The sequence below is a fragment of the Protomyctophum parallelum genome (genome assembly GCF_964188405.1).
Source record: "Protomyctophum parallelum genome assembly, chromosome: 7".
Taxonomy (NCBI): Eukaryota; Metazoa; Chordata; class Actinopteri; order Myctophiformes; family Myctophidae; genus Protomyctophum; species Protomyctophum parallelum.
This window is the reverse complement of record NC_139705.1, coordinates 48,231,415-48,258,302: the sequence shown is the minus strand read 5'-3', so window position 1 is coordinate 48,258,302 and position 26,888 is coordinate 48,231,415. Positions and strand designations below refer to the sequence as shown.

At 44.2% G+C, this 26,888-nt stretch overlaps 1 protein-coding gene across 3 annotated transcripts in view; it reads left to right on the top strand.

Annotated features, from left to right (window-relative positions):
• scube3 (signal peptide, CUB domain, EGF-like 3) overlaps positions 1-26,888 on the top strand; it is a 252,461-nt gene that overhangs the window by 109,090 nt on the left and 116,483 nt on the right. The gene's annotated exons all lie outside the window — the stretch shown is intronic.

Sequence of the window (26,888 nt, the reverse complement as noted above, 5' to 3'; positions counted from 1 at the left end):
CTTAGAGTGAATAGAGACAGCACCCGGAGGAAACCCTGAGGCCAAATGGACATAGTGGCCGAATTTGGTATTGCAGCGATGGGCCCAAACACATGAACGCGCTGGTCCGTTGACTATCGTTGTGCACGTTATTAATGATGACACGTGAACGCTGTTTCATACGTGAACGCGTGCAATGATAGTCAACGGCACAGCGCGCTCATGAGTTTGGGGCAAATCCATCCCAGAATGCACTCTATTTTAGAAAAATCTAAGAACGACTGACATTTTTAGAATCTGATCTCAAGTCAGAATGGGTTAATCAGACCAGTGTGTGTCCAGTGGAAACCTCGTATGAATCTGATCTCAGGTCAGAATGGGTTAATGTAAGTGGATGGGAGGAGATATCCGGTGCCGTCTCTATTCATAGGTCGGGACCCATTTGTGGGTCACATTTTTATGGGTCAATACAGTATCAAAAGTAGCAGATCTACATGCTTGTAGACCTGCTACTTTTGCTGTTTTTGAATTTAAATACTGAAAAGTAACAGTAATTTAGGCCTGCACAGCTACGTATGGATCATACATATTGATTATTCTATTGATTAACTGTTGCATCACAATGCATGGTTGTATAGTTGATACATGGACCATAGTGGTTCATTATTATGGCGATACGATACGATTCAGTGATTTAAAATCGATACAGTAACTATTTAGTAAAGACATTAAATCTGTGTGATATAGTGCAGGTTTTGTATGGGAACATTTATGAGTTTTGATATTAATAAGTAAACACAGTCATTCTCTGGCAAATACATAGAGACACACATTTATCGATAGACCAAGTGTACTGATTATTTGCATTGTATTAAACAATACGATACAAAGTCACTGTTTCTGCTTACATTTAGATGTGCTTCGATTCTTGAAATTAAAATAGATTGCTTTAATGCGATTAACCCATTCTGAACGGGAACCCATTTTGGTGTTAGCATCATGTTATGCTTTAGCTAAAAATAGCAGATCTACAAGCTCATATCGCGCCACCGAGTGGCGCGATACGAGCTTGTAGGTCTGCTATTTTAAAAAAAATCGAAGAATGACTGACATTTTTTAGAATCTGATCTCAGGTCAGAATGGGTTCATCAGACCAGTGCGTGTCCAGCAGAAACCTCGTATGAATCTGATCTCAGGTAGCTGTGAGGGCTCAATGGAAGTCTGATGCGGATCAACGAGAGAGAACCGCATTCTACCCCACAGAAAACGGATGGTTTCACTTCACTTCCAAAGCGGTTTCACTTCACTTCCAAAGCGCACCTGACTTCGATTCGCTGCAGGTGCGAATGCAACCCTTATCAAATAAAGGAAATTAAGCAAACAATGTGGCGGATGGAAGATGAGTAAACACAGTTGGAGACGGATTATTATATTATTATATTATACCGTGCAAAAAATGTCCCTTTACCATGGATAGACGTGGGCGAATGAGGAGGCTGAAGCCCTCATCGAAATATGAGGACGAGTGCATTAATCCATTGCTTAAGGAAACGCATAAAAACTGAATATTCTGTCTGTCTGTGCGTAAACATGTAGTGCTGTCACTGCTGTCACTGTGTGGGGACTTTCTTCATCTCCATCAACTTTTGCGCTTCGCATTCCTTTTGCGCTGCTGTCAGAGAGAGAGAGAGAGATTCAGTCCCTGACGACACTGCACGTTACCCTAATTGTACGTGATGTCCTAACTATTACTCAGAGTATACTTTTAACACCACAGATTTCACTGTGTAGTTTATGCATTGAACACATTGATAAAGCTCCCTGCTGCGTTTGTGGATGACAGTGTAGTGTGAAGGCAAACACAGCAGTCTACCGCATTAGAGGTGTGAAATTGAATGCAACCTAAATTAGTGAGTATTTTCCAGGTGTGGAGATGACAAGTCCTCAGTCTGTCCTCGGTACATTTTGGTGTTATTCTGAACCCTGTTCGCTACTCTTTAATTTTGCAATGTGCAAACTGAGCCTCAACTTTTTTAATGCGTAGACCAGGGGTCTTTGATGTTTTTTAGTTTGGGTTTTTTCTCTTAGCTGAGAGACTGACGAAGCAGAGCCCCCCAATACATATTCATATTGTATTGTATAAAATTATGTGATGATGTGTTGATTTTGTTGACTAAAACTATGATGACTGTTCGTTGACTATATTTTTTCACTGACACAAACTGAATGAAAACTGGATTAAAATGTTGGGGAGGGGCTAGTGGAGAGGAGATCCAGTAGAACTAAGTCACTAGTGATCTAGTGTGTCCTTGGTTTGGTTTGTTCCATGGTTTATAGACTGCCAGACTGTGGGCTGTATTTTGCGTGTCTTAAGTACCAGGTCTTATTCCCTAACTTGAGTAAACTAAAGACCTGGAGGCGTGGTCAATGCTCTTTGGCCACTCAGAATAGCCAAATGGCATTGATCACGCCTCCAGGTCTTTAGTTTACTCAAGTTAGGGAATAAGACCTGGTACTTAAGACACGCAAAATACAGCCCTGAGATCCAGTGTGTCCATGGTTCGGTTCCATGGTTTATAGACTGCCAGACTGTGATCCAGTGTGTCCATGGTTCGGTTCCATGGTTTATAGACTGCCAGACTGTGATCCAGTGTGTCCATGGATCGGTTCCATGGTTTATAGACTGCCAGGCTGTGATCCAGTGTGTCCATGGTTCGGTTCCATGGTTTATAGACTGCCAGACTGTGGTCTAGTGTGTCCATGGTTCGGTTCCATGGTTTATAGACTGCCAGACTGTGATCCAGTGTGTCCATGGTTCGGTCCCATGGTTTATAGACTGCCAGACTGTGATCCAGTGTGTCCATGGTTCGGTTCCATGGTTTATAGACTGCCAGACTGTGATCTAGTGTGTTCCTCTATATGTTCCCATTGGCGGTGAGCCTTTAAGGACGTTAAAAGAGCCTGCTTTATGAGATGAGTCTGGCCTTAGTGAACTGTCAATGTTGATGTTTCATAAGCGCTCTGTTATTTGAATGGATCATGTGTTTCAAAGGGCGAGACAGCGCTGGAAGAAGCACTCTCTTTTTTCCTTTTTTTTTTACTTAAACCATTCTGACCTGAGATCAGATTCTAAAAATGTCTTCTACATCCTGACAGTTTTCTGAAAAAGCTATGTCAGTCGTTCTTCGGTTTTTCAAAAATAGCAGACCTACAAGCTCGTATGAGCTTGTAGATCTGCTATTTTTCAATAGCTAAATCACCAAAAGGGGTTCCCGCCCAAAATGGGTTAACGGACGACTTCACCCATTTTCAACCTATCTTAAAATGATGAAACCTATTTTATCGTTGCTGTCGAGCAGAAACCTCCTATTTCCATATACAGTACTACAGCGTCACGCGAAAGTGATCACAAACAGCAGATACTGTAAGGTCGAAATGTGACGCAAAGTGATGTGGTTTATGAGCTTGTAGATCTGCTATCCTGGAAACTAACAGTTCTGAACATACTATGAGATTTCCATCCGACAGATTATTATTATGCTAATGTGGCACCATGTCACCCTGTGTCTCAGAGCAGGGCTGTGTGTACAGTTCACCATGTCACTCTGTGTCTCAGAGCAGGGCTGTGTGTACAGTTCACCATGTCACCCTGTGTCTCAGAGCTGGGCTGTGTGTACAGTTCACCATGTCACCCTGTGTCTCAGAGCAGGGCTGTGTGTACAGTTCACCATGTCACTCTGTGTCTCAGAGCAGGGCTGTGTGTACAGTTCACCATGTCACCCTGTGTCTCAGAGCCGGGCTGTGTGTACAGTTCACCATGTCACCCTGTGTCTCAGAGCCGGGCTGTGTGTACAGTTCACCATGTCACTCTGTGTCTCAGAGCTGGGCTGTGTGTACAGTTCACCATGTCACCCTGTGTCTCAGAGCCGGGCTGTGTGTACAGTTCACCATGTCACTCTGTGTCTCAGAGCCGGGCTGTGTGTACAGTTCACCATGTCACCCTGTGTCTCAGAGCCGGGCTGTGTGTACAGTTCACCATGTCACCCTGTGTCTCAGAGCAGGGCTGTGTGTACAGTTCACCATGTCACTCTGTGTCTCAGAGCAGGGCTGTGTGTACAGTTCACCATGTCACTCTGTGTCTCAGAGCAGGGCTGTGTGTACAGTTCACCATGTCACCCTGTGTCTCAGAGCAGGGCTGTGTGTACAGTTCACCATGTCACTCTGTGTCTCAGAGCAGGGCTGTGTGTACAGTTCACCATGTCACTCTGTGTCTCAGAGCTCGGCTGTGTGTACAGTTCGGCATGCCTGGTTTGTATGATGGATGGTGAGCCACCTGAACTGAAGCTGTTGTGTGATAAAGGGATGATATTGTTACTATATCACTGTCATTTCCATTGGGCCTTTTGACCTGAGCCTCGTTTGGGCCTTTTGACCTGAGCCTCGTTTGGGCCTTTTGACCTGAGCCTCGTTTGGGCCTTTTGACCTGAGCCTCGTTTGGGCCTTTTGACCTGAGCCTCGTTTGGGCCTTTTGACCTGAGCCTCGTTTGGGCCTTTTGACCTGAGCCTCGTTTGGGCCTTTTGAGAAACCAAAAATGCACAGGGAAAACATATTTGAATATTCTAACCACACCTGATTGTCTATTATAGTAATGTTAACTGGCATAGACACACCTGAGGGTCTATTAGAGTAATGTTAACTGGCATAGACACACCTGAGGGTCTATTAGAGTAATGTTAACTGGCATAGACACACCTGAGGGTCTATTAGAGTAATGTTAACTGGCATAGACACATACTCACTGTACAACACAGAAAAAGTACAAAAGTCATGGCACTCCATCTTTAGGTAGGCTACTTTTTCAACCACTGCACTTCGTACACCTGCCTACCATCGATTAATAGAAACTATAGCCTTATCTCTTCCTGGAAAGTTAGCCATGCTGAAATAGATGCTATTGTTCATTAATACAACATATTATCTTGTTCGAAATGACCAAACTTGCCTACTGATGTCACTGATAGGCAGGTTTCTGAACTGAGCATCAGTGAGAACCAATTACTGTGTAATGAAGATGGGTTGTACTAGTAGATCTGCCATTTTCAGCATGCAATCAAGCATACAATGACTAGTTCTCACTAGGTCTCTTCTCCACTAGTCCCTCCCTAACATTTTAGGCTACTGTATAGTTTTGTGTTTGTTGAATACATTGTCAACACATTCATCATAGTTTTGGTCAACATCATTTCATCATTGGAAAAAAAAGGTAGTCGAACATTTTTCGTCATAGGTTTTAGTCTTCATATTTAAGTAAATGTACTTAATTACTTTCCGACACTGGGGGCACACTACCAGCACAGTATCTGTGTATCTACCAGAGAGACAGTATGTGTATCTACCAGAGAGACAGTATGTGTATCTACCAGAGAGACGGTATGTGTATCTACCAGAGAGACAGTATGTCTATCTACCAGAGAGACAGTATGTGTATCTACCAGAGAGACAGTATATGTATCTACCAGAGAGACAGTATGTGTATCTACCAGAGAGACGGTATGTGTATCTACCAGAGAGACAGTATGTGTATCTACCAGAGAGACAGTATGTCTATCTACCAGAGAGACAGTATGTGTATCTACCAGAGAGACAGTATGTGTATCTACCAGAGAGACAGTATGTGTATCTACCAGAGAGACAGTATGTGTATCTACCAGAGAGACAGTATGTGTATCTACCAGAGAGACAGTATGTGTATCTACCAGAGAGACAGTATGTGTATCTACCAGAGAGACGGTATGTGTATCTACCAGAGAGACAGTATGTCTATCTACCAGAGAGACAGTATGTGTATCTACCAGAGAGACAGTATATGTATCTACCAGAGAGACAGTATGTGTATCTACCAGAGAGACGGTATGTGTATCTACCAGAGAGACAGTATGTGTATCTACCAGAGAGACAGTATGTCTATCTACCAGAGAGACAGTATGTGTATCTACCAGAGAGACAGTATGTGTATCTACCAGAGAGACAGTATGTGTATCTACCAGAGAGACAGTATGTGTATCTACCAGAGAGACAGTATGTCTATCTACCAGAGAGACAGTATGTGTATCTACCAGAGAGACAGTATGTGTATCTACCAGAGAGACAGTATATGTATCTACCAGAGAGACAGTATGTGTATCTACCAGAGAGACAGTATGTGTATCTACCAGAGAGACAGTATGTGTATCTACCAGAGAGACAGTATGTGTATCTACCAGAGAGACAGTATGTCTATCTACCAGAGAGACAGTATGTGTATCTACCAGAGAGACAGTATGTGTATCTACCAGAGAGACAGTATGTGTATCTACCAGAGAGACGGTATGTGTATCTACCAGAGAGACAGTATGTCTATCTACCAGAGAGACAGTATGTGTATCTACCAGAGAGACAGTATATGTATCTACCAGAGAGACAGTATGTGTATCTACCAGAGAGACGGTATGTGTATCTACCAGAGAGACAGTATGTGTATCTACCAGAGAGACAGTATGTCTATCTACCAGAGAGACAGTATGTGTATCTACCAGAGAGACAGTATGTGTATCTACCAGAGAGACAGTATGTGTATCTACCAGAGAGACAGTATGTGTATCTACCAGAGAGACAGTATGTCTATCTACCAGAGAGACAGTATGTGTATCTACCAGAGAGACAGTATGTGTATCTACCAGAGAGACAGTATATGTATCTACCAGAGAGACAGTATGTGTATCTACCAGAGAGACAGTATGTGTGTCTACCAGAGAGACAGTATGTGTATCTACCAGAGAGACAGTATGTGTATCTACCAGAGAGACAGTATGTGTATCTACCAGAGAGACAGTATGTGTATCTACCAGAGAGACAGTATGTGTATCTACCAGAGAGACAGTATGTGTATCTACCAGAGAGACAGTATGTGTATCTACCAGAGAGACAGTATGTGTGTATCTACCAGAGAGACAGTATGTGTATCTACCAGAGAGACAGTATGTGTATCTACCAGAGAGACAGTATGTGTATCTACCAGAGAGACAGTATGTGTGTATCTACCAGAGAGACAGTATGTGTGTATCTACCAGAGAGACAGTATGTGTATCTACCAGAGACAGTATGTGTATCTACCAGAGAGACAGTATGTGTGTATCTACCAGAGAGACAGTGTGTCTATCTACCAGAGAGACAGTATGTGTATCTACCAGAGAGACAGTATGTGTGTATCTACCAGAGAGACAGTATGTGTATCTACCAGAGAGACAGTATGTGTATCTACCAGAGAGACAGTATGTGTATCTACCAGAGAGACAGTATGTGTATCTACCAGAGAGACGCCGGTCCGGTCCGGTCCTGTCCTCTTGGATAAGAGGACAGGACCGCTCCGGTTCTGTTCTGTTCTGGTCTCTCTCTGTCCTCTTGGATAAACACGCGCCGCCCTGTGCTCGGTTAATCTTCCATTTTTCATGTTAATATTGTCTGCTATTGCTTCCAGATGATATCCATTTGGAAGCGGAGCGATTAAAGTCTCCATAAATCTCCTGACGTGCCTTCAAGACTCAGCGGATAGCCGTCCTGTCACTGTTCCGTTATTCTAGAGGGAGAAGAACGGCCTCGGAAACAAGCGAGAGTCATCTGCTTGTTATTAATGCTTCTTTATTACTACAGTGTGCTGGAAAGTAACTCATTACACTTTACTCAAGTACAACATGTGGGGTTACTTTTACTTTACTTGTTGTACTTTTTAATCCACTGAGATGATTTGAGAATGTCAGTTACTTTGCAGATTTGAATTATTATTATTATTATTATTATTATTATTATTATTATTATCATCATCATCATTATTACAAAACATACATGAACCACTTCAGCCCAATTTAAACGTTGGCTATTTGAAATGATCAGATATAAAGCTCACAACGTGTCGCGATGCAGATCTGCAAGATCTGTATTGTGAGCTTATAGATCTGCTATTTTCAAAAGATTTGAATGCATTTTTTTTTTACATAATGATACCTTTGTGAAACGGGACATTCTGCTGTTCATAGTGAGTTATTTATACCTGGGAGTATATATACCTCTACATTGCAGTATTGATACTTTTACTTAAGTATCTAAATGTAGTGTTTTTTCCACCAGTGCTGTGGATAAGCGAAGGCACATGGAAGGAAGTGGGTTCCGCTCCGCAGCAGCACGGTTTGGTTATTGGACAATAAGAGCTCGGAATTGTTCCCAAGCATCAGTTATCGATTTGTAAGAAACAATAACAAACCCCCCCTCAAAAAGGACCCGGTTGGTTCTCAAAGTGGGGTCTGAGGACCCTCAGGGGGTCCTTGATGGTGCTTGCAAGGGGTCCTCGGTCTCCCTGCTAAAGCCATCGAGAAGTTAATGGAACCAAATGGGCCCGTTATGGTTATGGCCATTTTATAATAATAATAACTTTATTTATATAGCACCTTTCCAAAAACGATTTCACAAAGTGCTTTACAGATAATAATAGCAGTAAAAATACAATAAGAATAAAACAAAACAAAAAAACATGTAAACACAATTAAAACATTTCATAAAAAAAGCTGTGCAATAAAGGCGAGTTTTTAACCGCGATTTGAAAGAGGATACTGAGTTTGCCAGCCTGAGATCCTCAGGCAGTGAGTTCAGTTCCACAGCCCATTTTGTTCCATTTGTACACTCTCAGATGCTCAGCAGCCATAGTGGAAATACATTTGGCCTCTTTCTTTGACCACAATGGAACACAACTCTACTTCTTTTAGCCTCAATGGTAGGTAGTCTTCCGTAGCCAGACAGCTATTCCACAATCTCGGAATGCTAGTCTGGAACTAAACCTCCCGAAATCTGATTACGCTCTCATTACCGTTCATGAATATATATTTTAAAATATCTTGACATTTTATTTTTTCATTTCCATTTCTGCTAAGCAGCAAGATACATATATATATATATATATATATATATATATATATATGCTGCCCGACTGTAAGGACGCATCACAACTATATGACCGGAAGCATTTGAAAATTGTGCGGCGGGGATGCAACAGTCTGGCCGTTGGTAAGGTAACCCATGCTATGTACAGAACCTGTTAACACTAAAGGTAACTGCATATCCAACAGTTATCGAATATATCAATTCATACACGATGTTACGGAGGTGTTGAGGTTGTTGTCCTTTCATAGGATCATGGTTGTGTTGATGAATGGTTCACCAGAGCGACATTTACAGTAGGTCGCATTCAGACCTCTACTTCGATGGACTCGATGCGATTTGGGGGGTGAAGTTGCATCATTCTTGCTTTTTGTATTTGCTGCGTTTGCGTCCACACTGCGCTGTGTTAATATTTTGACCCGAGATCAGATTAAAAAAATGTCTTCTACATCCTGACAGTTTTCTGAAAAAGCTATGTTTCTATGTCAGTCGTTCTTCGATTTAAAAAAAATAGCAGACCTACATGCTCGTAGTGCGCCACGAGCTTGTAGATCTGCTATTTTTCAATAGCTAAAGCTAAACCTAATGCTAACACCAAAAGGGGTTCCCGCCCATAATGGGTTGACCACAGCAGGGAACTTTCATCACAGTGTTCAATTCATAAGCTACTGTATGACTACACAATGAAATCTATAGGTGTTTAAGATATACTTTGAATAATAGTAAGGGCGTAAAGTGAGGGTAACATGGATGCAGTGTGTCGTCTGGGACTGGACGTTATAGTTACGTGCGTGTGACGTGTGTGTGTACGTCAGGGCCAAATTAGCCATTGGGCCAGTGGGGCCGTGGCCCAGGGGCCCTTGGCTCTCAGGGGCCCATCAAGGAAACTGGATCGCACAGAACTGGGTTTGAGGCTCTGAAATTGGCCATTGATTTAGTTAAATTTAGGTCAAAAAGATGATAAAAACACGAAAAAACACAAACATTCTGCGTGCTCACGCGCTATGGGGCCCTTGTGGGGGTTAATCCTTCCCTGGTGTACGTGTGCGTGCACACGCACAGCGGAGACGGGAGCGCAAAATGAATAGTTATCCGACATTTAGAATACTGTATGAATTTCCCATTGATGATCCGATCATCATATAAAATGATTATGCATATACCGGTATGCCATGTTAGCTACAGTTTATAGATCATGCCGAGCTATGTGTTTAATTTTGAAGTAGGCCTATTTATATTTAAACGAGATGAAGAACGTCCCCACTCGGATCCCCACACACAGTGACAGTGATCTATGTTTACGCACAGACTGTCTTATTTGCGTTGCATAAACTCTGTCTTCTCTGTTTCCAACTGTATTTACTCATTCACATTATTTGTTTCATTTCCTTTTTTTTTAATGCAGATTGCATTCACAGGCTGCAGTGAATTGAAGTCAGGTGTGCTGTTTTTTGGCGAACTAGAATGAGATTGTTTGATGCGCACCAGAATTCAAATGAGCCTTCACACCTGCCAAACGAAGCACATGTTCCAACAATACACAACAGGAGTGGTTTTAATCGCAGTATAACATCCTGGTGTGAAGGCGACCTTAGTTTGGAAGTTGGCTCCGCTGTCTCTTGCGATCTTCCACTGCTTCTCCCTGAACTTCCGGGGTAGTATGCAATGGGCTTAAGGATTTCACAGTATAGATTATGGTTCCCAGAGATGAACAAATAAATTATAATAATTGTGAAACGGGGGGTGTCCGTGGGGTCCTTGAAATATAATAAGGTTGAGCATTTCTAGCACTATACAGAACAAAACACGCTCCGGCATGCTCCGAGTCACGCCACAAATTCATAGTAAACTATGGGGGTCCTTGAAATTCAAACGTTTGAGAATGACTGGGCAAGGCGACCCGGGGGCAGGTGGACATGTGGGTCTCACCGAGTCCCGCTCTAAACAAAAAGCCACAACAGCCCGGGGTGCAGCAGTTAGCTCAGCAGAGTTTCATGGCTCTCATTAAAAAGACATCAGCCTCTAATGGGTCAGGTGTGTGTGTGTGTGGGGACAGTGGAGAGGTGGCACCACCACCTGGCGCTGCCAGCCTCTTGCCCCCTACTGGTTAGCAGCGCTTGTTAGCACAGAGCTGCTGCCAATTAGAGCGGCATGGGGTCTGCCAGGGCCAGGCTGCAGGGCCTAATGACAGGGCCTGCTGCCAGCCTGTCTGTGATTAGACCTGCCTCCTCTCCTCTCCTCTCCTCTCCTCTCCTCTCCTCTCCTCTCCTCTCCTCTCCTCTCCTCTCCTCTCCCTCTCCTCTCCTCTCCCTCTCCCTCTCCCTCTCCCTCTCCTCTCCCCATCCTCTCCTCTCTTCTATTCTCTGATCCTCTCCTCTCAACAGGAATAACTAAGGCCAAAAAAACCAAGCGCCCTCCCCCTGAAATGTCTGTCTGTCTGGCTGGCTTTGGCCGAAATGTAACAGTTCATTTATTTCCCCCCAAACATTTCCTCCTCCCGTCAAGGAATATAAAAGGCCTTTGAAAGAGCGAGCCAAGGTGCTTAGTGGTCGATAGGAACGGAGCCGCTCAGGTCCACAAAGCATTCCACTTTCTTTGTGTTTTTGATTTATTGCCGTTTCTCTATACGGAGTCGGGGGGGGGGGGGGGACCCTGCGATGTGCGTGAGACTGTCCCACACATTGGAATTCTGGGTTCAAGCCGACGTTGACATCCATAATTTTTAGCTCGCTACTTTCCTGAAATGTCCGGCGAGTGGAAATTGTAAACCGAAAGTGTACACTGATGGATTGTTATGTAAGTCAGTCCGTGCGTTGGCCTTTTTTACTTTTTCTTTTTACAGACACACATGTGAACGGGAAAACGATAAAAGACTCATCGTATCGGCTGCACAAAATGTGTTGCTGTGCAGTAATATGATTGTCTCGTCTCAAAGCACCTCGACATGTCACTTTTAATGAGACATTCTCAGAGTGCCGTGTGTGTGTGTGTGTGTGTGTGTGTGTGTGTGTGTGTGTGTGTGTGTGTGTGTGTGTGTGTGTGTGTGCATGTGTGCAATTGTGCATGCATGCGTTTGCATGTTCAATCTTCCAATCAATTCCGCTGGGCGAACGAGATAGAAGCGTGGCTGACATGGCGCTGAAAGCGGTAATATCCTTGGAATGTCTCCTATAATAATTCTTTCTAAAAGTTCTGTCTAGCTACGCCGGCCTGACAGACATGCAGACGAATCGGAAGCTTGTCTCCTTTCCCGGTGCACTCGCCCGGCTTTGATTACACAAGCCCCTCAAGCCCTTGGTTTTATAATTAGCCGCGTGGAGAAAATAGCCGATCCGCAAAAAGCTGTTGTCAGCTTGTCGATTGTCTATTTTCGGATATTCTTATCGGAGCGTTGGAGACTTGATGTTTTCCGTGCACAAGGCCTCGAGGACTTAGTTTGATTTTCTCCTATAATCATGGTTTCCGTCACATCCATGGGCACTCAGCGCAGCGGCAACATGCTTGTTCTGTGGAGATTATCAGTGTCATTTTGAGTGACTCTCTCTCGAGTCTTGTTATGTAGTTCCTTTAAAAGCGGGAAAGCATCTGTGTCATTTGCGTTCAAAAATAGCTGATGTGCACGGCTGCACGCTCACCGGCTTGTACATCTGCTATTTTTTTACATTTATATAAATGTATATAAATCTTTAAATAATTAATAGTGATTTAGTAAGGCAGGTTTGCGGAGCGGTCTTGATACCGGAAGGTCGCCAGTTCGAATCCCCGGACCGGCACGTTAAAATTACCACCGCTGAAGTGCCCTTGAGCAAGGCATTGAACCCCTACCATGAAATGTTCTATGAGCAAGGTGTGGCTGTAAACAAGCATCTCGAGCTTAGTCCACTTCCCTGGGTAAACAAAGAACTTTACTTTACTTTACTTTTAACAGGCCTGTGGTGGCATGATGCTGCTTGTCTCTGAATCCAAATAAAAAAAAAATAGTGTCAGTGCTCCTTTCCATGGCAGTATAAAGTATATATTTGTTAGGCCTGTATCCTAGTGCTGCAGCACCTAGTCTGTGCATTAAGCCTGTAGGGCCCTAGTGCTGCAGCACCTAGTCTGTGCATTAAGCCTGCAGGGCCCTAGTGCTGCAGCACCTAGTCTGTGCATTAAGCCTGCAGGGCCCTAGTGCTGCAGCACCTAGTCTGTGCATTAAGCCTGCAGGGCCCTAGTGCTGCAGCACCTAGTCTGTGCATTAAGCCTGCAGGGCCCTAGTGCTGCAGCACCTAGTCTGTGCATTAAGCCTGCAGGGCCCTAGTGCTGCAGCACCTAGTCTGTGCATTAAGCCTGCAGGGCCCTAGTGCTGCAGCACCTAGTCTGTGCATTAAGCCTGCAGGGCCCTAGTGCTGCAGCACCTAGTCTGTGCATTAAGCCTGCAGGCCCTAGTGCTGCAGCACCTAGTCTGTGCATTAAGCCTGCAGGGCCCTAGTGCTGCAGCACCTAGTCTGTGCATTAAGCCTGCAGGGCCTGCAGCACCTAGTCTGTGCATTAAGCCTGCAGGGCCCTAGTGCTGCAGCACCTAGTCTGTGCATTAAGCCTGCAGGGCCCTAGTGCTGCAGCACCTAGTCTGTGCATTAAGCCTGCAGGGCCCTAATGCTGCAGCACCTAGTCTGTGCATTAAGCCTGCAGGGCCCTAGTGCTGCAGCACCTAGTCTGTGCATTAAGCCTTCAGGGCTCTAGTGCTGCAGCACCTAGTCTGTGCATTAAGCCTGCAGGGCCTAGTGCTGCAGCACCTAGTCTGTGCATTAAGCCTGCAGGGCCCTAGTGCTGCAGCACCTAGTCTGTGCATTAAGCCTGCAGGGCCCTAGTGCTGCAGCACCTAGTCTGTGCATTAAGCCTGCAGGGCCCTAGTGCTGCAGCACCTAGTCTGTGCATTAAGCCTTCAGGGCCCTAGTGCTGCAGCACCTAGTCTGTGCATTAAGCCTTCAGGGCCCTAGTGCTGCAGCACCTAGTCTGTGCATTAAGCCTGCAGGGCCCTAGTGCTGCAGCACCTAGTCTGTGCATTAAGCCTTCAGGGCCCTAGTGCTGCAGCACCTAGTCTGTGCATTAAGCCTGCAGGGCCTGTCATGACACTGCTTGTCCTTCCAGAAAATGTTTACTTTGTCATTGAAAACCACTTCCTGTGTTTGAGACTTTCATTAGTTTCCCAAGGGGGCTGTTGGCCCTTATTGGTCTACTATAGCTCTCTCTCTCTGTCTGTCTCTCTCTCTCTCTCTCTCTGTCTCTCTCTCTCTCTCTCTCTCTCTCTCTCTCTCTCTCTCTCTCTCTCTCTCTCTCTCTCTCTCTCTCTCTCTCTGTCTCTCTGTCTCTCTGTCTCTCTGTCTCGCTCTGTCAATTCAATTCAAAGGCTTTATTGGCATGAGAAAACATACGTTTACTTTTGCCAAACGCTAAAGCGGAACAATGCAATCAAAACAAAACAACGTATACGCACAATTAAATGGGAATGGAGAAAAGTGTATACAGAGCGGTGTCGCGTTGCAATCTCTCAAAACCATAAGAATTGTGCATTTTCTGTCAGAAACAGTTCTATAGATCCACTTTGAAAAGTTAGCTTGGGATAAACTTTTGAAACAAATGACGTACTGCAGTATTCCAATGCTTTGCATTCGCTCGGTATAAAATGTTTGGGACAACTGGCCGCACCGTTTTGAGGGGCCCTTCTGTCCAGCTTTGAGGGTTTGTGTGTAAACACAAACATTGAATGCCATTGACAATGAATTGTTCTTATTTTTTCACATTTAATTTATAGGACCTTGTAACTCTTGTTGCAGTTCCAGTTCGGAGTTCCTAACAGTTCCATTAACGGTTCCTATATATACTGTAGATATAGGCCTAGATATTTATATCTATATATAGATTATTATTATTATTATTATTAATAATAGATATCATTTAAAAAAGTACCTTTGTGGCTTTGTCACTGTTAGAGCTGTATGATTATGGCAAACCTATTATGAACAGTTTTTATTAAAACGATGCCAATCTTTTTTTTTAACAAACAAAATCTTATCTTAAAGCAAAATTATTTCCAATTTAGACACATAGCAGTACAACATGCCTGTCTTCATTTCATTGTTTTTAAGGTGAGATATTTACCTTTCTAAACTATTGGCTTTCAATGATACACAGGGAAAAGAATTACCTCGTATCACTACTTTGTTTTAACCAAAATGTTACAGTAGGCTACTCTCTCTCTGTTGCTCAGCGGACTTTGTTAAACTTTGTTTTCGGACGAGGATTTCTTAACGAGCTGCTCTATATGCACATTTCATGTAATGATGTAAGTGCATGTGATCTATACCCAGTACCAATGGACTACACTACACTATACCTCCGGCGATCTGCAAGCCCACAACGTGTTGCTGATACAACGCGGTGTAGGCTTGTAGATCAGCTCTGTTCCCTGCGCGGGAATCAAACCCGGGACCTTCTATAGCTGTGAGGTGACAGCGCTTTCTGACAGCGCCTTTGTGCAGTGGGCAGGTGGTCAGTATGTATCTGATGTATTGGTGGACAGGTTAGGACGTGTAGTTCACTTTCTACCTCATTTTGAGTGCAGTGCGTACACAGTTCGTCTTCTCAATTATTCGCAAAACTGTGTTCACTGAGTCAAAGTCAAAGTCGTACGATTTGTCACACGCGTTACCGCAGTGAAATGTGTTCTCTGCATTTGACCCATCTCTTGGAGCGGTGAGCTGCAGCCGTGCCGCGCTCGGGAATCATTTGATTAGTAGATTTGACCCCCCAATCCAACCCTTTGATGCTGAGTGCCAAGCAGGGAGGCATTGGGTCCCATTTTTACAGTCTTTGGTATGACCCGGCCGGGGATCGAACCCCGACCTCCCAGTTTCAGGGAGGACACTCTAACCACAAGGCCACTGTCTGTACTTATTCAACATGTTCCTTTAGATTTGGATCAGTCACAGTGCTCTGCTATTCTGCCACCGTGTGTATTTTCTGTTTAGAGCTAAATGAGCATTCAGTTTCGCTTTGTGTGTGTCTCTGTCTCCCTATGTCTCTCTCATGCACACACACGCATGCACAGTCGCACACATGCACTCACGCACGCACGCACGGACAAGGACAAGGACAAAGACAGACACACATACTCAGACATGCAATCATTACTTTTGTTGTTCGTATTTAATCGTTTTAATCTTGTTTTGGAGACATGTTGTGTCCTGGTACTGTGGACCCCAGAGACCACAGCATGCACAGTCTTGAGGACATCTACTCTGTCCGGCCCGCCAAACAGACCGCAGACCGGTCCAAAATGAAGGAATGTTCCGATGTGATCAAAATGTGCCGTAAACAGTGGCATCGTATTCTCAGTGAGTGAGTGAGTGCCTTTTGACCACGACATTCCTTCTGCATGACGGCTCTGTGTAGTGGCATTAAAACCTGTGTTTATTGTTACTTTATTGCAACGATAATAGGGAAACCTCTTATACAGCTTTGACTTTGAACATCGTGACGCAATGGATACTTGGCTTAGTACTCAGAGTCAATATTTATCTGCTCTTGTTGGGAGGGGAAGGCTATACATTCACTATTTGCCAAACGCATTCTCAATATCAAGCCGTCAAGTGGGTGCTATTTTTTGACGTTTTGGTTTGGTCCTGCAACGTCGCATGCTGTCGGAGGAAGTACCAAGTGATGGTTTTTCAATTCTGTTCCTGTCATGACGTAACTTGGGGTGACGCTGAGATGGCAGAATACTCAGACACCACTCACCACCATACTCTGAACGCTGCAACGTGAAGCCGTGAGCTGAGGCAGAGGCTGCAGCACACATACTGTACTCTGTACTGTATATATAGATGTTCATAAAACGAGAACTTGCTGCAGCTGGCAATTCTTGCAGTCATTCTTGTTGAATGAATGGTAGGTAACCTGGAGCTTTGTATCTTCATGTCGCTGCATGGCTTCCATTCAAAGTGAACGGTAGACTGTAGTTCTGTGTCTGCCCATGTGAACGCAGCATGAGAGGCCATGGTTCCGTGTCTGCCCATGTGAACGCAGCATGAGAGGCCATGGTTCTGTGTCTGCCCATGTGAACGCAGCATGAGAGGCCATGGTTCTGTGTCTGCCCATGTGAACGCAGCATGAGAGGCCATAGTTTCTGTGCCGTGTGGTGTGAAAACAGAGACTTGTGTCTCTCTGGCCGTGCCCCAGAACACACTGAGCCACACAGCTGCTTTTACAAGTGCACAAAGTGGCTGCTCCATTGCTCTGCAGCCCAGCCGTATAACTAGCCTCTCTTTCTCTATTCTAGGCAAGTGGAGTGGAGGGAACAGGCCCTCCTCGCTCCCATGGCTGCCTATTAAGACTCGCTCAGTTGGGCAAAGATGGAGACATGCGGGACTCTCCTCTCCTCTCCTCCTCCCTCGTTGTCCCTGTTCTTTTGGACCAGAATCTGCATCATGGTTCCTCGATTCTTGAACAAATACACACAGATGGTTTTTTAAACCCGGTTGGCTGCCCTGGCGTTGAATCCCCAGCTTAATTCTTTTTCTTTTTGAGGTGGGCATCCATTCTTGCTCTGTGGGTTCTCGTCGAAGGCCATCTCTGAAGCTTTTGGCCGAGGGCGGCGCGCCACTGCGGGCGCTGCCTCCGTGCCAACCGCCTTTTTTTCCACTAACACTGTGCCTGTCATGGCTTTTTTACCCAGAGGGCCGTGGGTCTGGGCGCTGCTCTCAGACAGACACCAGTCTGCTTTTAGAGGACCGTATGGGTCTAGAGCTGCTCCCAGACAGACAGCAGTCTGCTTTTAGAGGGCCGTGTAGGTCTGTCTGCTCCCAGACAGACACCAGTCTGCTTTTAGAGGACCGTATGGGTCTAGAGCTGCTCCCAGACAGACACCAGTCTGCTTTTAGAGGACCGTGGGTCTATAGCTGCTCCCAGACAGACACCAGTCTGCTTATAGAGGACCGTATGGGTCTAGAGCTGCTCCCAGACAGACACCAGTCTGCTTTTAGAGGACCGTATGGGTCTAGAGCTGCTCCCAGACAGACACCAGTCTGCTTTTAGAGGACCGTATAGGTCTAGAGCTGCTCCCAGACAGACACCAGTCTGCTTTTAGAGGACCGTATAGGTCTAGAGCTGCTCCCAGACAGACACCAGTCTGCTTTTAGAGGGCCGTATAGGTCTGTCTGCTCCCAGACAGACACCAGTCTGCTTTTAGAGGACCGTGGGTCTGAGGCGCTGCTCCCAGACAGACACCAGTCTGCTTTTAGAGGACCGTATAGGTCTGAGCTGCTCCCAGACAGACACCAGTCTGCTTTTAGAGGGCCGTATAGGTCTGAGCTGCTCCCAGACAGACACCAGTCTGCTTTTAGAGGACCGTATAGGTCTGTCTGCTCCCAGACAGACACCAGTCTGCCCCCAGACAGACACCAGTCTGCTTTTAGCTGCCTTTTTTCCACTCAGGAATGTAGAATGTGGCTCCTTCTATTAACCACTTGAACCCTAGCGGCCCCACATTCTGGGCAAGTCATAATGGGTGAACACACTGCGGCCGGAAATGGCCGATCTACAAGCTCAGTGTGCGCTTGTAGATCGGCTGTCCTCTGTGAGGATATATCGGGGGTGTTCAGTTAGATTAGGCACAGGGCAGTTGTTAAAGGTATATTCAGTGATTTCACTTAATTCAAATATCACTTATTTCTTTGTTTTGTTGTGATAATCCTCCCTACTATAGAGTGTGCTGGCCATATAAGGAGTTCCTCCCTGTCCCCAGTTAACCCCTGGGGGTCAAAAAACCTTAGGTTTCGTTTTTGACTCTCTATCCTGATTGGACGAAAGGCTGGGTCCCACAGCCAAAAACGAAACCTAAGGTTTTTTGAGTGAAATCACTGAATACCTTTAAATCATTTGGTTCATGGTTAAACCGTTAAGAAAAGTTTACATTTCCGAACCGAAGTAATGGCTACCGGTAATTAACTATTAACGAGTTTTGTTCACCATGTTACAAACTTGAACTGCAATATTGTGCAAACCAACCAATCCATTAATTACTTTGAATAACATTTGACATGCTTTTTTACATTGGTATAATTTCCTAACTATTTGTTCAGGGCCCCACGCATCTAGAGTTCAGCTAGGCACACCGATATGCCCATGTGAGGGCATATACTGTATATATGTGCATATGATATGATCTGGTTAATATGCCCATATATGGCCATACTGTCCCAACCTATCGACTTCAAACTGGCCATGTGTGTGAACCCATTGCAGAGGATCTGAGGCAGTTTTGTGCGTATATGGGAAGTTGGTCGTATCGGTGGTTGTACAAAAGAATACCGCAGTACTCTGATGTCATAGTACTGACATCATAGTTCCCTGGACACATTTGGGAACTCCATATTTGGGCATTAAAATGACAGTGTGCCACATCATGTGTACAGTATATAGTATACAATGGTACCATACCGTACCTTCCGCTGGAAAAATATTACTGACCTCGACGTGACTTGAACACGCAGCCTTCTGATCTGGAGTCAGACGCGCTGACCATTGCGCCACGAGGCCCATGTATAATATTTAGAAGAATATAGTATTTAAATAGTACATTATATTTAGACTGGTTGTCCCGGGGGCTGATTTGGTTATTGTATTGACGTGTAGGGGTCGTGTGGGACCCCTAAATGAAAAACAAGGCTGTAATCAGTCATGTTGTAGTGATGCTCAATTTGTTCTTACATTTTTATCCCACCATTTTTGCAACCAATTTCTTTCACCGAGTGTCAATTGTCTACTGTAAACCTGGGCGCTATTATATACACTCCCTCTGCCAACCTGGGGAGAGAAGCCTGGGGTCCACCTATGCTTTCAATGACAGGGTCCACCGGGAGAATCTAGAGACTAATTACATGAGACTAATTAATTAGAGCGACAGAGAGAGAGAGGAGTGTGTGTGTGTAGTGTGTGTACGGGTCTGTGTCAATTTAACAAAGGTGCAGACGATCAGAAATCAGCAGAGAGTGATCCACGTTTGCGCTACTCTATGCTGAATTGAAGTGGACTCGGTCCCAGACTACTCTATGCTGAATTGAAGTGGACTCGGTCCCAGACTACTCTATGCTGAATTGAAGTGGACTCGGTCCCAGACTACTCTATGCTGAATTGAAGTGGACTCGGTCCCAGACTACTCTATGCTGAATTGAAGTGGACTCGGTCCCAGACTACTCTATGCTGAATTGAAGTGGACTCGGTCCCAGACCTTTTTTTTTCCTCCCTGGAAATCAAAACGTCTTCGTTTCCGAGGCTATAAGGAGAGCAACAGACTGACCTCATGCTTCCTTCAATGGACGAGATGTCCAAGTGGTTTCTTTTCACCTGACAGGAGGGGTTTCAACACGTTACGATACGATACATGGACGATATTGGTTAATTGATATGCTACTTGATATGCTACGATTCAATGATTTGAAATTCATACACTAACTATTTAGCAAATACATTAAATATGTGTGCAACTTGTGGATAGTGCAGGCATTGTAAGGGAAAGATGTATTATTATGGATATAAATAAGTAAACACAGTGGCAAATAGATGGACATTGTATTTTAACACATTATGGACAAACCTGCACCTTGACATGAACACAGAGAATACACACATTTATTGATAGACCAAGTGTATAGCTATATGGAATGGAAAGGTAATTAAAACCATCTTTCTTCTTAAAATTAGCTAAATACAAATGCACAAATACTTAGTATTGTTGATACAATTATATTACATTGCAAAATGATTCGACACCGATTATTTCCATTGCGAAACAATACGATACAAAGTCAAACGATGCGATATGATATTTGCTGTTTACATATCGATATACTTTGATCTTTGTGTGCGTGTGCATGCGCGCGTTTCTATTCATTTTGGCGCTTTTAATTGGTGATACTGTGTTACTTTTAACTGTTGGCGATACAAATTCTAATCCATTCTCTGCTGGGATGGAAAGATGGACCCCTGCGTCCTCAGGGAAGGGGGGGGGGGGTGACCTTGATAGAAACAGAGATATAGCTCTGTCCTCCACAGGTACGCGCGCGCACACACACACACACACACACACACACACACACACACACACACACACAAACACGAACACACACGGACGGGGACACACAAGTTTGTATAGCCTATACTTGTGAGGACTTCAACATTTTAGGATGGCAATTTTAGGAATGATATAAAAAACAGTTCAATTTTTTTTTTCTTTTTTTCTTTTTTTTTGGTGCACGGCATCAGCTAAGAATCGTGCGTGGCTCTTGCTCTAATCCCCTTAACCCATTCTGACCTGAGATCAGATTCATACGAGGTTTCCACTGGACACACACTGGTCTGATTAAACCAAACATCTAAATGTCTAATCCTAACACTAACCCCAACATGAATATTCTTCTAAATGTGAATGTATCTCTACCATAAACCATAAACCATAAAACAGGACCAGAAAAATACAAAACATGCACGCACACACACACACACACACACACACACACACACACACACACACACACACACACACACACACACACACACACACACACACACACACACACACACACACACACACACACATTTTAAATGTTTATTTATGTCCACATAATGAGAAGTACAGGAATACCTTGTACAAAGGACATAAACACTGCCAGTGCAGTTTGACAGTTGGGAGAGCAGCCAGTTACAACGTGCATGGACGGCAAAGCATTGTTACATACAGTACAGCTGACATGTCAGACACAGGGCAGCATTGTTACATACAGTACAGCTGACATGTCGGACACAGGACAGCATCGTTACATACAGTACAGCTGACATGTCAGACACAGGGCAGCATCGTTACATACAGTACAGCTGACATGTCAGACACAGGACAGCATCGTTACATACAGTACAGCTGACATGTCAGACACAGGGCAGCATCGTTACATACAGTACAGCTGACATGTCGGACACAGGACAGCATCGTTACATACAGTACAGCTGACATGTCAGGCACAGGGCAGCATCGTTACATACAGTACAGCTGACATGTCAGACACAGGACAGCATCGTTACATACAGTACAGCTGACATGTCAGACACAGGGCAGCATCGTTACTAACAACAGACATAATTCATGGTTAAAGGAAACAACGCCTCCTCCAAATTGAGCGGCTTCCTATAATGGCTGAAACTGAGCAATACCTCACTAACTGCTTGGCTCTCCTTTTGGAAAGGCCGGCCATTTGTAAGCCCCTCACAGCCAACTTATGCACATGCCCTAGGCTGCCAAAGATAAAAACTAAAAGTTTACATCTGTAGCCTAGCTGTGAGATGGTCTGCATTAGCTGCTGATACTTCAGCACTTTGGTTAGAAAGGCTTCTTCCACACACACATACACACACACACGTCACACACACACACGCAAAATTGCACATGCGCTCGACCTTCGCTTATAAGTATAATATACTGTATAGGCTACTTGCCATGCAAATGCGTATGTAAATGCACGTGTGAGCAACGGCACTAAATGTATTGAGTTTAGTGAGTGTAGTATAGTAGAATCTATATTCCAGAAGCGCTTCACTCCACAGGGCTTTCAGAGAGAGAGAGAAAGGTCGGGATCATACTGTATGTCTCTATCTAATCTGATACAGTAGGATCATATGTCTCTATCTAATCTGATACAGTAGGATCATATGTCTCTATCTAATCTGATACGGTAGGTATTCATTTCAAGTGTATAACCATTTAAACCTTTTCATTATACCAGGGGTCTTCAACACAGGGTCCGTAACCCCTAAGGGGGTCCTCAGAGTTACTACAAGATGGGCCAAATCTTTGTGTGATGGGATCATCCTTTTTTAACATTATCTACTTGAACACTAGCATCTCCATTCTGACGGGAACATTAGCCCAATTGAACACAATCATTGAAACGTTTAAGCTAAATCATCTGTTCATCTGTTACAAATAAAAATTAGGCACGGCAAGTTAATATCTATGGCACATTTCAACGACAAGGCAATTCAATGTGCTTTACACAAAGCATACTAAAATGACATTTAGATTCAGTAAATAGAAATGGGGAAAAAATAAGTTAAACAGAAAACACATTTGGGACACAAAGCAAAGAATGCAATTTAAAATAGCAAGGCAAAATGAGTGCTTTGATATACAGGGAGTGATATGCTCCACTGATATTAAGGACTCGAGCAGCAGCGTTCTGAATCAGCTGCAGTCGACTGATTGCTGTTTTAGGGAGATTTATAAAAAGTTAAAAACACTTACTTTTAAATACACCGGATACAGCACAGCTAATTTTCATCCGCAGTCCTCACAGGAAACACAAAACGGAAAACAGACAGTCAAACAGTGGAATACATTTACGACATTGCATTAGGGAACACAGCATAACAAAGAAATACACCTAAAGCAATCATAAATGGTTGCAGCTTTGGTTGCACTGTTACAGACGGTAGTCAAAAGTCTACTGACAATGCATGATAATGATAATTGTTGATAATTATATAGCATCTTTCATACATTATAGAATACAACTCAAAGTGCTTTACACAGGGGAAAAAAGACAATAAAAATAAAACCTATAAAAAAGAAATCAGCATAAAGAAACAAATCAAATGTGCAGAGGGGAAAAAAAGAACAGAAAGAAAACCCCCACACAGAATATCTGTCGGATTAATCAATGCGATAAACAAGTCGAAATAAATGTCTTCAGATTAGGTTTAAAAATATCTATTCAGCCATTCTCAGATTGACTGGCAGGGAGTTATAGGGCATAACAAACTAAATGCTGCCTCTTCATGCTCTTACTATTGACAGTTGGAACTTCTTAACTTTCAGTGCCAGAGGATCTCTGCAACCTATAGGTTGAACTTCATACCTTTCCATCATATTGAAAGGTATGAACCTAGATATGCATGCAGTTTTTGTTAGGACATTAGTCTATGTTAACCCGTGATTTATATTTATTTCTTATTTTCTATGTTAATTAGCTCACAATGCGTCGCATTGGGACTTAACCCATTTTGACCTGAGTTAAAAACATTCACTTTGAAAGATTTGCGCCACATTCTTACGATTAAAAAAAAATAGCAGACCTACAAGCTATGAGCTTGTAGATCTGCTATTTATCAATAGCTAAATTATAACATAATGTTTAAAACACCAAAAGAGGTTCCCACCCAAAATGGGTCAATTGTTGTGAGCTTGTAGATCAACAATTGTAGCTATTTGTCATACAAACAAAGTATAGGGTCTTACAAACAAAAGCGGTTCCTGGGAAAGTTGTGTGTTTTTTTTTTTTTTATTTGTTCTGGACGGGCTTTTCAGCGGTCTCTTTCCATGCGGCTACTCTCAAAGCAGAGTCAAATGATCAGGCTGAACAAGGCCTCTGGGAGAGGGCTGGAAACGGCAGTACGTGTGTCTGGAGTCTGGAGTCTGGACTCTGGCTGAACAGTAGCTCAGCCCAGCTGAACAGTAGCTCAGCCCAGCTGAACAGTATAGCACAGCCCAGCTGAACAGTAGCACAGCCCAGCTGAACAGTAGCACAGCCCAGCTGAACAGTAGCTCAGCCCAGCTGAACAGTAGCTCAGCCCAGCTGAACAGTAGCACAGCCCAGCTGAACAGTAGCACAGCCCAGCTGAACAGTAGCTCAGCCCAGCTGAACAGTAGCTCAGCCCAGCTGAACAGTAGCACAGCCCAGCTGAACAGTAGCACAGCCCAGCTGAACAGTAGCACAGCCCAGCTGAACAGTAGCTCAGCCCAGCTGAACAGTAGCTCAGCCCAGCTGAACAGTAGCTCAGCCCAGCTGAACAGTAGCTCAGCCCAGCTGAACAGTAGCACAGCCCAGCTGAACAGTAGCACAGCCCAGCTGAACAGTAGCACAGCCCAGCTGAACAGTAGCTCAGCCCAGCTGAACAGTAGCTCAGCCCAGCTGAACAGTAGCTCAGCCCAGCTGAACAGTAGCACAGCCCAGCTGAACAGTAGCTCAGCCCAGCTGAACAGTAGCACAGCCCAGCTGAACAGTAGCACTTGGCTGCTTCTCTATGAACGGAGTTTGGCCTTGAGGTCTAAGTCTGTCCGTCCTGTTTGGGAGCTGCTCAGTGGACCCGACATTGCTCCGTACCCTGTGGCTCTGTCTGCCCATCACATATATATATATATATATATATATATATATATATATATTCACTGCATATTCACTGCACTGTCATCTGCAGGGGTGAATACAATTTAAAAATAAAAAACGTGGGGATCCCCCATTGGGGCCCCAACTCCGGTCCCACAGGTTGAGAACCCTCTGAAGTGCAGTATATATACTGGTATAACTGTCCAACCACCACAGGTCCCATGCAGCCCCGGCTGGCTGAGCCCCGGCCCAGCCCAATCCGGTTCGGGGATTTCTTTTCTCTTTTCCATGCGCTGCTGACATTTTTATCCCGTTGTTAAAAGTTTTAAAGGGCCATTATCTGAGAGGAAGGAATGCTGCTTTAACGGTGTGGTGGCTCCATGCAGGAAAAGGCCATCCACTACCAGCTCTAATGCACTCCTTCTCAAGGACCCCCAAATTGATATGTTGGTGGCTGTGGAGACCCCCCCCCCCCCCCCCACACCCCTCACCTGAAAAGAGTTTTCCAAACATATTTTTCGAAACTTTTGGTTGTGATATTCCCAAACCCCCCTCCCACGGGGTGAACTTTCAGGGTTCAAAGGTTCAAATTGTTTGCCATTATAGTTGCTTTTCAAACTGTTCTGTGTCACGGAACCTCTTCGTTTTCAATGGATGCCGTGCCCAGGGACCCCCATAAGGGACCCCCGTAAGGGACCCCCGTAAGGGACCCCCGTAAGGGACCCCCGTAAGATTGGAAGGATGGAATACAAGAATTCTACAGCTTGTCTTATTCTGAGGTGGAGAAAGTGAAACCGATCATCTGGAGCAGTCATTCTCACACATTCTCTCACTGGGATCATCGTATATCTTCTAGTTAGTGAAATGAAACTGTTCCAGCCATTTGGACCCCATAAGGTTCCCCGGACCCTGGTTCTGAGAACCAGTAGATCCATAAGCTCGGGGGTTACTATACTTACTATAATCTGTATTTATTTATTTTATTTATACGTTTATTTCACAGGGACAATACAAAAAACATGTATATGGCCCTGGTTAGGCCTTTCTATAGTTCTATACCTCCACCTAAAACAATCCTTTACAACATACCTATACTAAAACAATCCTTTACATACAAATACTGATACATCCAGTACATGATCCAAGTACAATAACAGTTTAAAATGGGCCTAACTAATCGGGCCAGAGGTGCGAACAGCCGAACACTAATTTGTTAGGCCCTAACACATTAGTGTTCGGCTGTTCTGGCCCGATTTCAACCAGAGTTTGTCATTAAACATTTTGAGATCTGTTTGTGGTTTTTATTCCAGTTGGTAGGGCATTCCACAGGTGTATCCCTGTGGTTGTAGTGTCTACTACTACTGTAGTTCAGTGTTGTTTTCGTCGACTAAAACTAAGACGAAATATGTTCGTCGACTACCTTTTTTCACTGACTAAAACTAAATAAAAACGAATCTATGATGACTAAAACTAAGACTAAATATACTGACAATTTCGTCAACAAATAAAAACTAGACTAAAATGTTAGGAAGGGACTAGTGGACAAGAGATCCAGTTTTATGCTGGGTTGCATGCTGAAAATAGCAGATCTACAATCTCGCAACGCGTCGTGCTGCGACGCGTTGCGAGATTGTATCTATTTTCAGCATGCAACCAAAGTGTAAAATATGTCATTACAAACGACATCAAGGCCTGTCAAAACACATTTTAGTCGACTAAATCAACTGTAGATTTAGTCGACTAAAATCGTA